Source organism: Pinus tabuliformis, chromosome 1_2 (genome assembly GCF_031772625.1).
Source record: "Pinus tabuliformis cultivar Carrire ecotype Pingquan chromosome 1_2, CPIR1, whole genome shotgun sequence".
Taxonomy (NCBI): Eukaryota; Viridiplantae; Streptophyta; class Pinopsida; order Pinales; family Pinaceae; genus Pinus; species Pinus tabuliformis.
The window spans coordinates 724,756,761-724,771,325 of record NC_142298.1 but is presented as its reverse complement, the minus strand read 5'-3'; positions in this window follow the sequence as shown (position 1 = coordinate 724,771,325).

Genomic DNA, 14,565 nt, shown 5'->3' with positions numbered 1-14,565 from the left:
CAATTCCTCACCAGTCTTTAGACTCACCATCACATTCATTTCAAAGTGCTAAAACACTTGCCTACCTCGCCCCACTGAAACCGCTGCAAATTTGAGTTTGATTTCCTAGATCCAAAGCTGCCTTCCTCATCTGGTCTAGCAAACAACCATTAAAATCAATCAAATTCCTCTGAGCATATACCTGGCCTAAAATTGGTATTCATATCAGTCATCTTTATCATTATTTGCCATATTTTCTTTGAGATTGACAAAGTGAGAGCCCTCTCTGGACTTGGTAGCGCTAGCTACCAGGTTAAGCATGGTTTGATGTTACCCTAGACCTGCCTTCCTTCAGCCTAAGGTAGATTTAGGCTCTAACATAGTGGTGACCATACTGGGGAAGAACTGAAAACTATTACCCCATCACATTAAACAAATCTATACTTTTGGATGATAAGTTTAGAATTCAGTAGGTTGACAAGTTTGTAATGTCCATTTGAATTTTGGGAACAATTCAACAAACTGGCTTCCAGATGATATACCATGGCCAATCTTGATCCTGATCCTCCTCCCATGTATGAAAACCCAAATCTTATTCCAAGAATTATCCAACAAGAAAGTTCTGTGATACTAGTGTTTAGATCTCATTCATGTCTAGTTATATTTAAATATCTTGAAGATCTCCCATTTGATGAACATTTTGATCTATCTTTGTTTGAAACTAAATCTGAAAGTGCAATTGGTAATACTACTTTAAATCCAGAATTTGTCCAATATATTGAAACTGAAAAAGCAAATAGATCAATTGATGCTTACATCTTGAATTCACTTCAAACATCTATAGTGGCTACCAATATTCCCGAGCTCTTAGAATCTGCATCTGCTACTCTTGGATCATCTGCTATTTTGTCTAGCTCTGACATTCATACTGAACCTCCTTTTATCCCCACCATTCCCGTTCAACCCACCATATCTAATCAAAGATCTGTTGTCTCTTCTCCCCCTTCAACACCTCAAACATCTATCATTTCTTCACCTCCTTTGACACCTCACACACCCATCACATCGACTACTATTGTTGTTCCAACTCCTCCTACATCCCCAAGGCCAGTTTCCAATCCACCATGAGCAATGGCTACCCGATATGCACCTCTCGTCTTGCCACAGAACTTGGATGCTATGCCTGCTGATTACCAAAGTAAAATTCCATTGTTCAATGCTACCCAAGGTATCACAGCATAGCAGCATGTTGATAGGATGAGCGACTTCTTTGACCTTCATGAGATAGATGAAGAGAATGTGACTATAAGATTATTTGTGCAATGTTTTGGAGGCGAAGTGCGAAAGTGATTCAGAGCATTACTTGCCAGACTATCAATACATTGGTGGTTCTTCATAGACAATTTCTGGATCATTCGGAGGTAAAGGAAAATCCACTCCAAATTCTCTCTGAGTATGAAAATATAAAGAGGAATGTTGGTGAAAGTGTTCAAGATTACTGTGTGAGATTCAATACTGTTTATAATGCTATTCTAGCTGATATCAAGCCAGTAATGGGGCTGACTTTGATAAAATTTCCCAATGGATTTGATCCCGACATGGCATATCAATTGAGAGAAAGAGATCCTCCCACATTGGAGGATATGCAAAAAATTGCAGTGAGTGTGGAGGCAAATCTTCTAGCTAAGAGAGCTAGGACAAAGACCGAGAAGAAGGTGACCATAAAGGATGAAGCTTCTTCCTCGAATCATTTGCTTCGTAAAATTGAGAAGATGTTTGATAGATTAACCATTACAGATAAGCCCAAGACACAGATTAGAAATCCAAATTTCTGTGGTTAGTAGCAACCACAGTTTAGGATTAAATAGCGGGAGAAAAAAGCGCAATATCAATCAGCACAACAGCAAGTCAAAACACCATTACAACAGAATTTTGTGCATGGTCCAGAATCAGATGATGATGAGAATCCAATAGGAGAGGAGAACCACTTTTTTACACTAGATGGTTTGCCAATTTATGTCACAGAGGATGAGGAATATTCAGAAAACTAGGTTGTACAGAAATATGAAGATTTTATATTAGCAAATGAAACAGTCCTAGAAAAATAATCAGATGAATATTAGAGGGGATATATGAATGCATTGACAACGTAGCAAAGACAGTATTCACTAAGAAGCAGGGATGTATCAATTAATCCAATTCAAAAGTGGAAGGAAGTAGCACCACCAAAGAATGATTCTCCAAATGTTAAAAAAAGGAAAGGAGCCAGCAAACCCTACTTCTAGCAAAGTACAATCTACAAATGAAAAGTCAAATCAGCCAAGTGCAACAAAGGAGAAGTCTGAAAAGAAGGATGCTCCAGTCAAAGAGGTAGAGAAAACTACACCCTCTAGCTTAGAAAATGATATTTCTAAGTTAAAGGTGTCAATACTTTTGACTGAATTAATGAAGAATAACAGTTATAAAAGTCAGGTGTCAAAGATTTTGAATGTAGATCCCCTGTCTGATATGGTTAATGTGGAATATGACCAACCCGAGCTTATTTTTGGTCTAGCATTAGAGGGTCAATCTGAGGATAGTGATGTAGCTGCATTTTACATTAGCCTTAGAGTGCATGATTTTGTCTTGCACAATGCCATGTTTGATTCAAGAGCATCTCACAACTTGATGCCAAAGGCAATTATGGAAAAATTGGGTTTGGACATCACTTGCAAGTATCATGATCTTTTTTCCTTTGATTTCGGTAGGGTTAGAAGGATTTGGTTGTGACTTTAGATCAGATTCCAACAAAGAATGTTCTCATGGATGTAGTTGTGGCAGACATTCCCCCTAGATTTGGCATGCTTTTATCTAGGTCGTGGGGTGCAAAACTCAAAGGGACATTGCAGTTAGATTTCTCCTATGCCACTATTCCTGTGTTTGGTCAGTTGAGGAAATTATATAGAGAGAAAAAGATGAAGTATATGATCATGAGAAAGGAGAAACCTTTGAATCATTTGATTATTATGTACATATAGTTGTAGAATCTTTTGTTCTTTATTCTGACAGTGGTTTCGATGATGTAAATAGTCAACTAGTTGAAGTCGAAGATATTCCAGAGATAACAGAAAATTTCAGAGAAATACTTGATCAAGAGAGACAAAGGCTTGAAAGTACCACTGAACAATCAACATTCCGCAAGTAGTAGAAAATTGATGAACAACAGCCAAAGGTAGAAGAGTAGGCAGAATTCCAACACTTGGAGGAAGAAGCCGGTTTGTGGAGTATGGATTTTGATGGAACAATAGGTAAGGATGGTGTAGGAATTGGTATTGGATACACAACCTTGTTTTCCTATGAAATAAAGTCCCGAGTAATGTAAGAGTTTTTTCATATAAATTGGCTTTTGATTGTTCCAATAACAAAGCCAAATATGAGGCACTGATTGCAGGCTTGAAAATACTCAAGAAGCTGAATGCAAAGAGAATTTCAGTTTATGGCGACTCTGAATTAGTAATCAAACAAGTCAAGGGTGAATACCAAGCCAAACATCCTCAAATGCAGGCTTACTATAATGCAGTTCTAGATATCTTGAAGTTGTTTCCAGATCATACTTTGACATTTGTCCCTCGTACACAAAATGTTATTGCAGATTCCCTTGCTACAGTTGCAACTTAAAGATCCCAATGAATTCAAACAATAAGTTTGAAATTCATGTGAAGCATCACCCAACTGTCCCTGATAATCTAAGATATTGGCAGGTGTTTCAGGATGACAAATAAATTGAAGATTTTCTGCAAAATGAAGGAAAATATAAAGATACTTCTATAGATGGTGAGAAACATGATGGTGAACCAGAAATAGAGGTAAATTAGATGGAAGTCTTACAGTTGAAGGACAATGTCATCCCTAAAGGTCTAATACCTTTAGAAGAATTATTTGATTAAGATGATGTAGCCTGGAAACCAAACTTATTGCCGACCGAGAAAGGAGTTGAAGATGTGAATATCAGAACAGCAGAAAATCCAAAGATGGTGAAGTTGTCAAAGGAATTACCTCCTCAGGTAAAAGAAAAATACATTAGTTTATTGTCTTCATTTTCTGATGTATTTGCATGGGACTATATAGATTTGAAGGAGTACGACAAAAGTGTAATTCAACATATCATTCCAATCAAGCCAAACCAAAAGCCATTTCGCCAAAAGTTGAGAAGGATAAATATGAAGTTGTTGCCATCAATAGAAAAAGAGGTGAATCGATTGTGCAAGGCTGGTATAATCATTCTGATCAGATTTTTAGATTGGATCTCCAATTTGGTACCCGTGCAAAAGAAGACAGGTGAGATTAGATTGTGCATAGATTTTAGAAATCTGAATAAAGTGTCACTGAAAGATAATTACCCGTTGTCGAAAATGGACCACATACTCCAAAGAGTAGTTGGGGCATCTCGTCTGTCGTTGCTCAATGGGTATTCCAGCTACAATCAAATTTTGGTTCATGAAGATGACAGGTACAAAATAGCATTCACCACTCCGTGGGGGACATTCCACTATGCCAAGATGCTATTCAGTTTAAGGAATGCTGGTGCAACATTCCAGCGGGCCATGGACATAGCCTTTGCAAATGAAAAAGATGTGTTTTTAGTAGTGTATCTTGATGATTTGACTGTCTTTTCAAATTCAGATGAGGAGCATCTTTACCATCTGAAAATTGTTTTCAGCGTTGTAGAAAATATGGAATTTCACTCAATTCCAAAAGGAGCTTGTTTTCCATGGACAAGGGGAAGCTTCTCAGTCACATAATATCAAAAGAAGGAATCCACATCGATCTTGCTCAAGTGGAAGCTATTCAGAAAATTGATTTTCCTCGTAGTAAGAAAGAGATCCAAGCATTTAACGGTAAGATGAACTTCTTACGTCGTTTTGTGCCTAATCTAGTTGAACACTTGAGGGAAATTACAAATATGTTGAAGAAGGATAGTGTGGTCAAGTGGACCGAAGAAGCCATGAAGTCTTTTAACCTGGTAAAGTTGGCTCTTTCTTCAGCTCTGATTTTAATCAGTCCAGATTATTCACAGGATTTCATATTATTTTCATTCGCTTCTGAACATACTATGGCAACAATTCTAATGCAGGAAAGAGATCAGTTGGAGAAACCAATTGCCATTTTCAGCAGGACAATATGTTGGGTCCCTATAATACTAGTGATTACCCCATTACTATTGTAGTTATACCCCTTATTAATATTGTTGTGCCCCTATTGCCCCCATATTGTTATTACTGTGCCCCATAGAATCCCTCTATTGTTATTTTTGTGGCTTTATATTATTATTGTTAGGTCGGCTGGATTATATTGTGACTCCTTAGACTCCTATATATAGAAAGGAGGTTTTGTCATTTGAATCATCCAAGAATTGTTCATTTATGTAATGTAAAGGAGGTTTCCCCCTCGAAGAGGCTGAATTCTAAGGCGTTGATCTATCTTTTCTATCTTTTCTTGAGCTGGTTTCATAACATTTGATATTAGAGCTTTGGATTCTAGGGTTTCGCAGCTCCAAACAGGTCATCGTGGAATTTTCACTATAAATTTTTTTCTGCGACATTTCAGAAGTTGCAAAAAACACCAATTTGAGAAGAAATCGCGTTGAACCTCGGGTCCGAATTTCATATCTTTTCACACTATATTTGCAGAGATATGATCTGAGGAAGTTGGTCTTTTTGCAGAGTCCTGAATTACATTCCAAACAACTGACCTGGGGAAAATCGTCATAACGTTCTCTCTGTGGATCGGATTGAAATTTCATAAGAAGGTACAGAAAGAGGATGGACTCTAGTTTCTTGTATGAATTTTTAAGATCCAAAGGTCGAAACAGTGACTCATGCCACGTCGTACAGGTTCGATCTACTAAACTAGTCTATAATCAAGCCACTATGGGAGATTTCACATAACTCTTCCGTGGAGAATCAAATTTGGGTCAGACTTGTGGCATTGGAAAGAGGACACAGATGGCTACTATAGATCACAAATTTAGAACTAGATGATCTAAAAGTATAGAGATACATCAGAGGTAATATCGAGCTCCTATAAAGTGAAAAAAGGTGTGTAGATTTTCTTAAATTTTTGCTTAAGACCGGTTTGAAAATTATTTTGAATGAATTATTATCGGTAACTGATGCCCCGAGAAAATAAAATGCAAACACCTAGTAAGGAACCTGAAAGCTCTAGCATGACTCATGAAGAAGAGGAAGAAATGCTACATGATATATCAAAATTACAAGAACAAGTGCAACAAATGTCATGCTCACAAAACCTAACAGAAGCTAAGATAAATGGCATGGAATCTAAGATAAAGGGAATGGAAGCTAAGATGGATGATTGGAAGACAGATTTGAAGACAGACATGGAAGAATTGAAGATAGATTTGAACACAAACTTGAAGACAGGCATGACAGATATGAAGACAGATTTGACAAATTTTCTACAAGAAATACTTACTAATGGTGAAAAGGTAGTGTTAGCTACCTATACCAATAGGTTTCATATTTCATGATTGGCAATGGAAAGGTCCAAATATGCTCTGCTTTGATGATGCAAAGGTCACATATTTTCAAGAGAATACAATTTGTGCTTATAGCTTGTTGTGGACTCAATTTTGATGGATGGTCCAACAGCCTAATCTGGATCATGCCATGTTTTAAATTTCCAGTTGTAGAATAGAGAAAGAAGTCTGTCCAAACTGTTTAATCTTGGCAGACAAGTAGTTTAGGTAGAGAAGAAAGGCTGCCAACAGCTTAATCTGGGACCTTGGAAGAAATAAGGGTAGAAGTAGATAGACCATCAAAAGAAAAAGCCAAAGAAAAGAAAAGGCAGGTAAGGGTCTGCAAGCCTAAGTGCACCCTCCAAGAAGAAATAAAAAATGCTAGGCAAGTAGATGGGTAGGCAGATGGGGTTGCAGAAGTATCATTCCTTATAATTGAAGGTATGCTAAACTATTTCACAAAAGCAGAATCGATGGATTGAAAAGTCCTTCTTCTCTATCAGGTTGCAGCAAAGTAAAGAAGCATGTCTAACTTCCCACTTATCCCCTTTCCATTCATTACTAATATCCCCTCATCAGTTGTGATTCATGGAAGAATCGATGGTTTTATGGTGGTTTTCAGTCCCTTGAAAGCCACATTTCTTGTCTAAAACTCTTTTCATTTTGATCTACTCTCTAAGCTAAGTTATTTTCAAATAAACTTAGTGTTATTTCCCCTCATCCACTCCTTTCATCCATATTAACCCTAACTCTATCATATAATTCCCCTATGATTCCCTTTCCCCTAGTATTATAAACACCATGGTGTATAAACCCCAAGCATTGTATAGATATCCCTCCCCTTGGCATTATAGCCAATAAATCCTCTGTCAGGGATCAAATTGGCATCTGGTCACTTTAATGAACCTAAGTCTATCCCCCTCCCTTCTTCTGAATTCATTTGGCCACTTAAAACCTCCATTTGCTAAAGAAAACCTTATAAAAGACCTTGTTCTACCTACACCCGCTTTAATTTGCAAAAATAAACAAAAAAACCCACTTTTGTTTGCTTATCCAAAGTGTCGGGGCCGCATTATTTTTGTATTGGAAAACCTTACAAAATACCATACCCCAAATAATGTTCCGCCGAGCACAAATCCCGAAAGAACTATTGTTTTAATCCCCGCCCTCCTTCCGTATTGATCGATCACCTCATCAACCCGTCAACCGTCTGATCGGGCACTTTTGATCAGACGGCGATTATGAATATCGGGTTGGGCCCGAGGTCCGATGTTTAGCACCCGAGAAACTGTCAGAGGGTGACGTCAGGCCTCTGCCACGCGTCGCCCTCACAGCTTCTCGGGTCGGCCTCTGACAAAACCGTCGCCGTATTGTAAGCGGTCCGAGAAAACCATTACCGCTGTTCCGCTTACCACTTGTTTTGCCGAGCTTGCGTCATCCCCACGTCAGAGCCGCGTCACTGCCACCTCGCCGTCGCATAAACTCCTTCGTCCGCCCCCGCGCTGATCTGGCCGCCAGCTCACTATCCCCGTGGACCAATCGCAGCCTGCCACATCACCCGGTGACGTCATGCTGACGTCATCCGACTCCGACCCCACCCGATGACGTCATGCTGACGTCATCCCAAAAATGCGCCAATATTGCCAAAAATCCATATTTAGGCCAAAATGTCATGTTTTTTCCACTTTTGGCAAAAGAAACTCTAGCTATTTCTGCATGCTGCTCACGTTAAAACCAGCGCCAACCTGCTAAAGCTGATTCCAAGACCGCCGGCGCCTCCATTGCACCTGCATTTGCAACTCTTACCGGCGAAATTACCAGGTATTCCTCAAAATCATTCCATGAGCCTGGTTTTATCCGTATTTCCCCAAGCAAACTGTTAAGAGACTGTAAAACACTGTTTTCACCATCAAATACACAGTGACTTGCACCCATTTTCAACCAGTGAAGCCATAAACCTCCTGCAGAGCTGCGTTTGACAAATTAAGCTGAATTCACAGCTAGTTCGCGCAATCGTGAACTAGAAATTTCAATTGACCAGATTCACCACAGAAAATACTCCTAGTCAGTCCTGCTACTGTTCTATCAATCCTTTAGATAGTATTTCAACTGCTATTTATTCAATTTGCCTTCTGTTTCTTACAATTCACTTCCATTGCAAGAAAACATTCCTCTCTGTTGTTCTGCTCGATTGAAACCGGTTCACCTACAGTTCAAAAGCTTCAGTAGCCATGGAGACACCAATAGCCCTGAATGTCCAGCCTCTGAATGCCCCTCATAGGGAAATAGCATGGAAAGCCCTGGGAGATGTGGATTATCAGATGTTAGATTGGTTTCCAATGGGTTCCAAGTTCAATATTCACATGCTCAATGAACTAAAAGCCCAACACCTTGGTGGAGCTGATATTTTAGGGAATTGGGACTCAAATTTGCCCATTTACAACCTCCCTCAAGTCAATGCCCTCCCAGACTTGATCCACAAGTGTCAAGAATGCTATGATCCTTGCCAGAGAGTTGTTCTCAGTCCTACAGGCTCAGTTTTGTTCTTTATCACCCCAGAAACCATCAATGAGATGCTACATGTCCACTCTGCAAGGCCATTGACCCCTCTTTCCATGTTGGATTTAATAAAGAAGGGGAGGAATCTGTCAAGTGCCCAGATTACCAAAATTAACCAATTATTTGTGCAGCCAAGCTCTGAAACTATAAGGACTCCTCCTATTGGATATCACTACCTGAATGACCTGGGCAGAATGCTAGTGGATTTGATCAGCTATGTCCTGGGCTTTAAAGGAATTAAAGATGTTGATGAGACTATAATGGCAATGCTGTCCATATTTTCTCCTGGAAAGCCTCCAGCTGTACACTATGACTATGCCACTTATATTGCAGAGAGGATCCATGAACAGCTAATGAATCTACCAAGGGAAAGGGTGTTCATATACACCTCATACATCTACCACCTGTTCTTGTTTTATCAGCCAGACAGTTTCTCCATTCCCCTCAAGAAACTTAATGTCCAGGGGAATCCAAGGTCAGTTGTGTTTTGGACTCCAGTCTTCCATCATGTTTCTCAATCGCCATACACATACTGTGAATTTATAGACCTGTTCATTCACCCAGCTATGACATTGCTGTATGGTGTCCCTCCTCCAAGGTTAACCGATGACATGCAGAGAATTCTCCATCTCTCCAAATCCTACAGCATTGGTGATTGGTATTTTTACCAACATCACACAGTAATCAGAGTATATGGCTGTGAGTTGGACCCTTTCAGGCTTCCAAGGTATGTCCCCATGAGACTTTTTGCCTTACAATATTTCAGGCAGTTTGGATATGCTGACTACTTCCATTTCCAAAGCAAAAACAAGAAGGTACAACTGAAGGTAAGGAGCCAGCTAGGCCCCTTTTTGTACAACAAAAGAGAGGAGGGATGGAAGGAGGCAGATATGATCCTAGCAAGCCTCAAACTGCAAACCAGTTTCAAATGGTCACCTTATGACCGTAATCATTTTATTTCCCTCAGGAGGATAAAACACAAATTGGGTACCTATTCACATATTAAGCTGCCTCATATTGAAAAGTATGCAAATTCTTTAGGCTGGAAAGAGGGCACTCTAGAAGAGCCAATCTCTAGAGAGCAGATACTAGAGAGAGAGGCTAGGAATCTTCAAAAAGAAGCTGACTTGGAAACTTGTGGACAGGTTTCCTTATCATATCAAAGGCAAATTGGAGCAGCGGCCTCTTCCTCAACAACACATCAACAAGCGACCATGGACACTCAACAGACAGGCAGCAAAGGCAAAGGAAAGCAGGTGGAACAAGAGCAACCACCTCCCATGACTCAAGACCAAACAGATAAAGAGATGGAACAGCAAGAGACAGTGCAGCAGCAGGAAGAGCAACAGCAACAACAGGGATCACAGCAAAGAGAAGGGCAGCATGACATAGAGCTGCCCACACATCAAGAAGGGGTGGTTGGGGCCCCAATTCTCACTGAGCAGCAGGCTCAAAACATAATACCTCTTAGGCAAGAAACAGTTAATGAAACCTCAGTCCTCCAAACTCCACAAAAGGAGGATGTAAGCAGGAAAAGGGATAGAGAAACTCCCTTGACTACATCAACAAGTCATGGTGAGAAGAGGCACAGGATGAATCCCCTTTCAGAGGAAGAGATGCCTATAGGGCAATCTTTGGGTATGGGCCCCGCCCAGTTTGGAGGCATCTGCAAGTTCCTTCCAACAGGAACAAGAGAGGACAGTGGGAGGAGAAGTCAGCTCCTCTAGCCAGCAGAAAGAGGGTGAACTGAGCATTAAACAGCAGTTCATTGAAATAAAGAAAAGGAATGAGCCCATAAAGATACAACTGTATAACCATAAGTTGAAAATGGCTCCCACTAACCAGCAGCGACTCATGTCTGCATATGATTTCCAGGAGGGCAAGATGATTATGAGTCACCTCATACCAACTACATTGCAGCCACAGTCCCCTTCAGATTACTTAAGGACCAATCTTGAGGTCCTGGCCAAGGACATCCACCCAATGGATAAAATGGAGTTGCATAAACAAACAGGTGAGATGGTCTATGCTTCCTTGGCAGACAAGACATTAGATAACTACAGGTTAGAAAATAGCCTTAATAATACAGCTGCCCAACTTGAGTTGGAAAGGGCATCCTCACAAGCAAAGGAAAATAGAATAAGGTCCTTAGAAGATATAATTATTGAGATTGGGCATGATCCGAAAGATATCAAGGGCATACAAGAAATATTAAAATTGAGGGATGCAGATATGGCAGCTTTAAGGAGAAAGATCAAACTCCCAGCCACAATTCACCCTCAAACAGATGAAGTAGCTCAACAAAGGCATGATCAAGCAGCTTATCCAGACACAAGAAAAGCTGGGAGAATCGGAGGCTGCACAGGCAGCACTACAAGCAACTCTGAAACAAAGAGAAGAAGGTCAGACCTCCTAGCCTCCTCCTCAAATCATTAACCTTGAGGAAGCTGCTCCAATTACTACTCCTCCTCCTCAACAGACTGAAAAAGCAGCACCATCTACTTCAGCACCACCAACAACAGAGCAGGCCCCTAGCTTGGATATGCAAAAGCTAAGAAATGAGATTCAGGGCCTGGAAGCTCAAATGACAGAATTGAATGAGACCAGGGACAAATTGGCCAAAGTAAATGATAGATATGACAAATCCAAGCAGTCAGTAGCAGAAAAGGGCAGGGAGATAAAGGCCCTCAAAGACAGGATCAAAGAGCTAGAGAATGAGCTCAAACTAGACAAGGTTGTGGCTGAGCTTAAAATAGTGCTGTGGGCTAACATTGGCCAATCTATTAATGACCAATGGCAATATATTGAAACAATACATGAGCAGTTAGAGCTCATTCCAAAAGCACAGACTGAAATTCAGAGATCCAGAGCTGCTCTAAGCAATATGCCTGAAATAGCCACCAGGATGATTAATGTGCTTAACAATAGAACAAGTACTCAGTTGGCTACCATGGGAATTTCAAACAGAACTGAGCACATTCAGCTAATCAAGAGGGTTCTTACACTGAGAAACTTGGTGCAGACATTAGAGAGAAGAACCCAGGACATGCAGACTGAAGTAAACAGGTTTTTGGAGAAGTTTCAGGTATTAGAAAACAGAGGGCTCCCTAGCTTACTGAACAGCGCAGGGAGACTGTTCACACATGAGTAGTATGCCAAAAGGGTTAATGCATTTGCCACAAGTCAGATCAATGAGAAGCCCAGCACCTCAGAGGAAACAGGGCTAGCCACTGGACAGACTCTCTACAATAGAGTAGAAAGTTTATTTTTTATAATGAATGAAATCAAACACCTGTTTGAGGTGCCTCCAAATTTTTACAAATATACAGAGGCAGAGGAGACTATGGATGCAATTCTCAGGCATCAACTACCTACACTAGAATGGTGGAATAAGGCCATACAGATGATTTTATAAACAGGAAGCCATTCAATAAATTTTGTTCATGGAAAATGCAAACTGTCATACACAGGACAGTTTAAAAAGAATCAACATGCATTAAAGATAAAAGCTGAGCCAACTCAGCAGAAATTTCGGCCAACAAAGCAAGATAGGAAGCTACAGGTGTCCAGGCCGAGAAACTACATCAGAGCAGCTCCAAAAGTGAATTTCTCAGCATTTATGCAGATCACTCCAACCGACTCGGTGGCCTCCAAAGGCCAAAATATCTTCTAACAGGCATAAAGATGCATTTACTTTGTATTCAATGATGTAATAACTTTCCTATCTAATATCTTGAAAATTTGGTGAGCGCATTCATTTCTGAGATAACTTAGCACTCAGTTATTTTGTAAACCGATTGTATATATTTTCCCCTCGCACAAGCTTGCAGGGGTTGTTGTTGATTTCTCTTGAAGAAGTTCTTATGCTGTAATCCTTTCAGAGTTTAATAAAGAAAGTGATGGAATTTCTCGGAGTTCTGAAGTGTTGAATGCGTTCTGGTGTCTGTTGAAAACTGCAGGATTCCTGTGTACTTCACAATACAATAAGTTTCTGTAACTCTCTTTGTTATGTGTTTCAATCTTTTACAATCCATATATGTTTCTAACTTCTAAGTGTTTAGCAACAAAGAAAAAGAATAACCTTCAGGACTTATTCATGCAATACCCTGAGTTCAATCTATGTTGTTAATGAATGTTTTCTTCAGCTATAATCTTGATAAGTGTAATTCTTAATTGCTGCACTTTCAGAATATATCTTTCACAGTGACCTTTGTTTCAGGAATTCAAGTTTGCTCCTGAGCATCATGTTTCACTTTCACATCACCAGCTTAATGGAGAATTCTTAATTGCTTTCTGTTGGCTGACCATACATCACCACTTAAGTTTAAATTTTGTTTGTTTGAGATACTCAATAGGCCCTGCAGTCTGAACATCATCACTCCAGCATTTCAAAACACTTCACAACTCTAGACTCCATTGCCCAATGATATACTACTCTCTGAGAACTACATCTTAATGCACTGAAAGAAATCCTTCAACCAAAACATAAACCAAAAACCTGAGCATAATAGCTAGCCTAAAAACACTATCAAAACAGTGACAAATCACAAAGAGAGAGCCCTCTCTGATTACAGTTTGGCTAGAAACTGTGATCCACAGATTGGTTAGTGGTTACCCCGGCCGTATTCCCTTGGGAGTCATAGGGAACAACCTGGGTGTTAACATTAATTGGCGACTCCACTGGGGAGTTCCTCAAGATTTTCTAATTTTTGTTTATCTCTTGAAAGCTGCTCATTCCTTTTGCTGCTAGCTTTGGAAAATATACAGTAAGTTCAAATCTTGTCTAGCCTCCGTAGACACAAAAATCTCCTGCAAAATACCAAAAATAAGTTTAGAAACTGGCTCCTAAAAGGAAAACCAGACATACTAGGTCAAATCCTGACCCACAACCACCAGCTGTTTTTGAAAATCCTAATATAATTCCTAGGATCATCAGGAAGCAGCAGGGACAGCAAACTCTTGCTGACTCAACCCCTGAAACATGTTATCCAAACCTTGTTCCAACCCCAATCAAGGTTTTGTTTCGATCTACCCTTGATTCCCCCAGTTCCCCTTCTACATCTCACAGCCCTCCTATCACACCCACATCCACTGCACATACTCCCTTAACCAGCATTCTAGTTTCTACCCCTCCCATTTACCCTGCTATACTAGTCACCCCGGTCCCATTCATCCCAGTCAACCCCTTAAACCTTGTGAATATGGCTAACAGATATGCACCCTTGCAAATACCAGCTAATGCTGCGGCTCTACCCCAAGATTACCAAACCAAAATCTCATATTTTGACTCCAATGGCCCTTTGACAGCTGTCCAGCATGCCAAAAGGATGCAAGACCATTTTGAGACCTATGAAATAGATGATGACAGTGTAAGAAAGAGGATGTTTGTTCAAAGCCTAACTGGGGATGTAAGAACTTGGTTTAGATCCCTGAATGCAAATTCCATCACAACTCCTGATGAACTGTATCAAGCCTTTACTAGCAGATGGGAAAATAAGAAGGATCCTCTG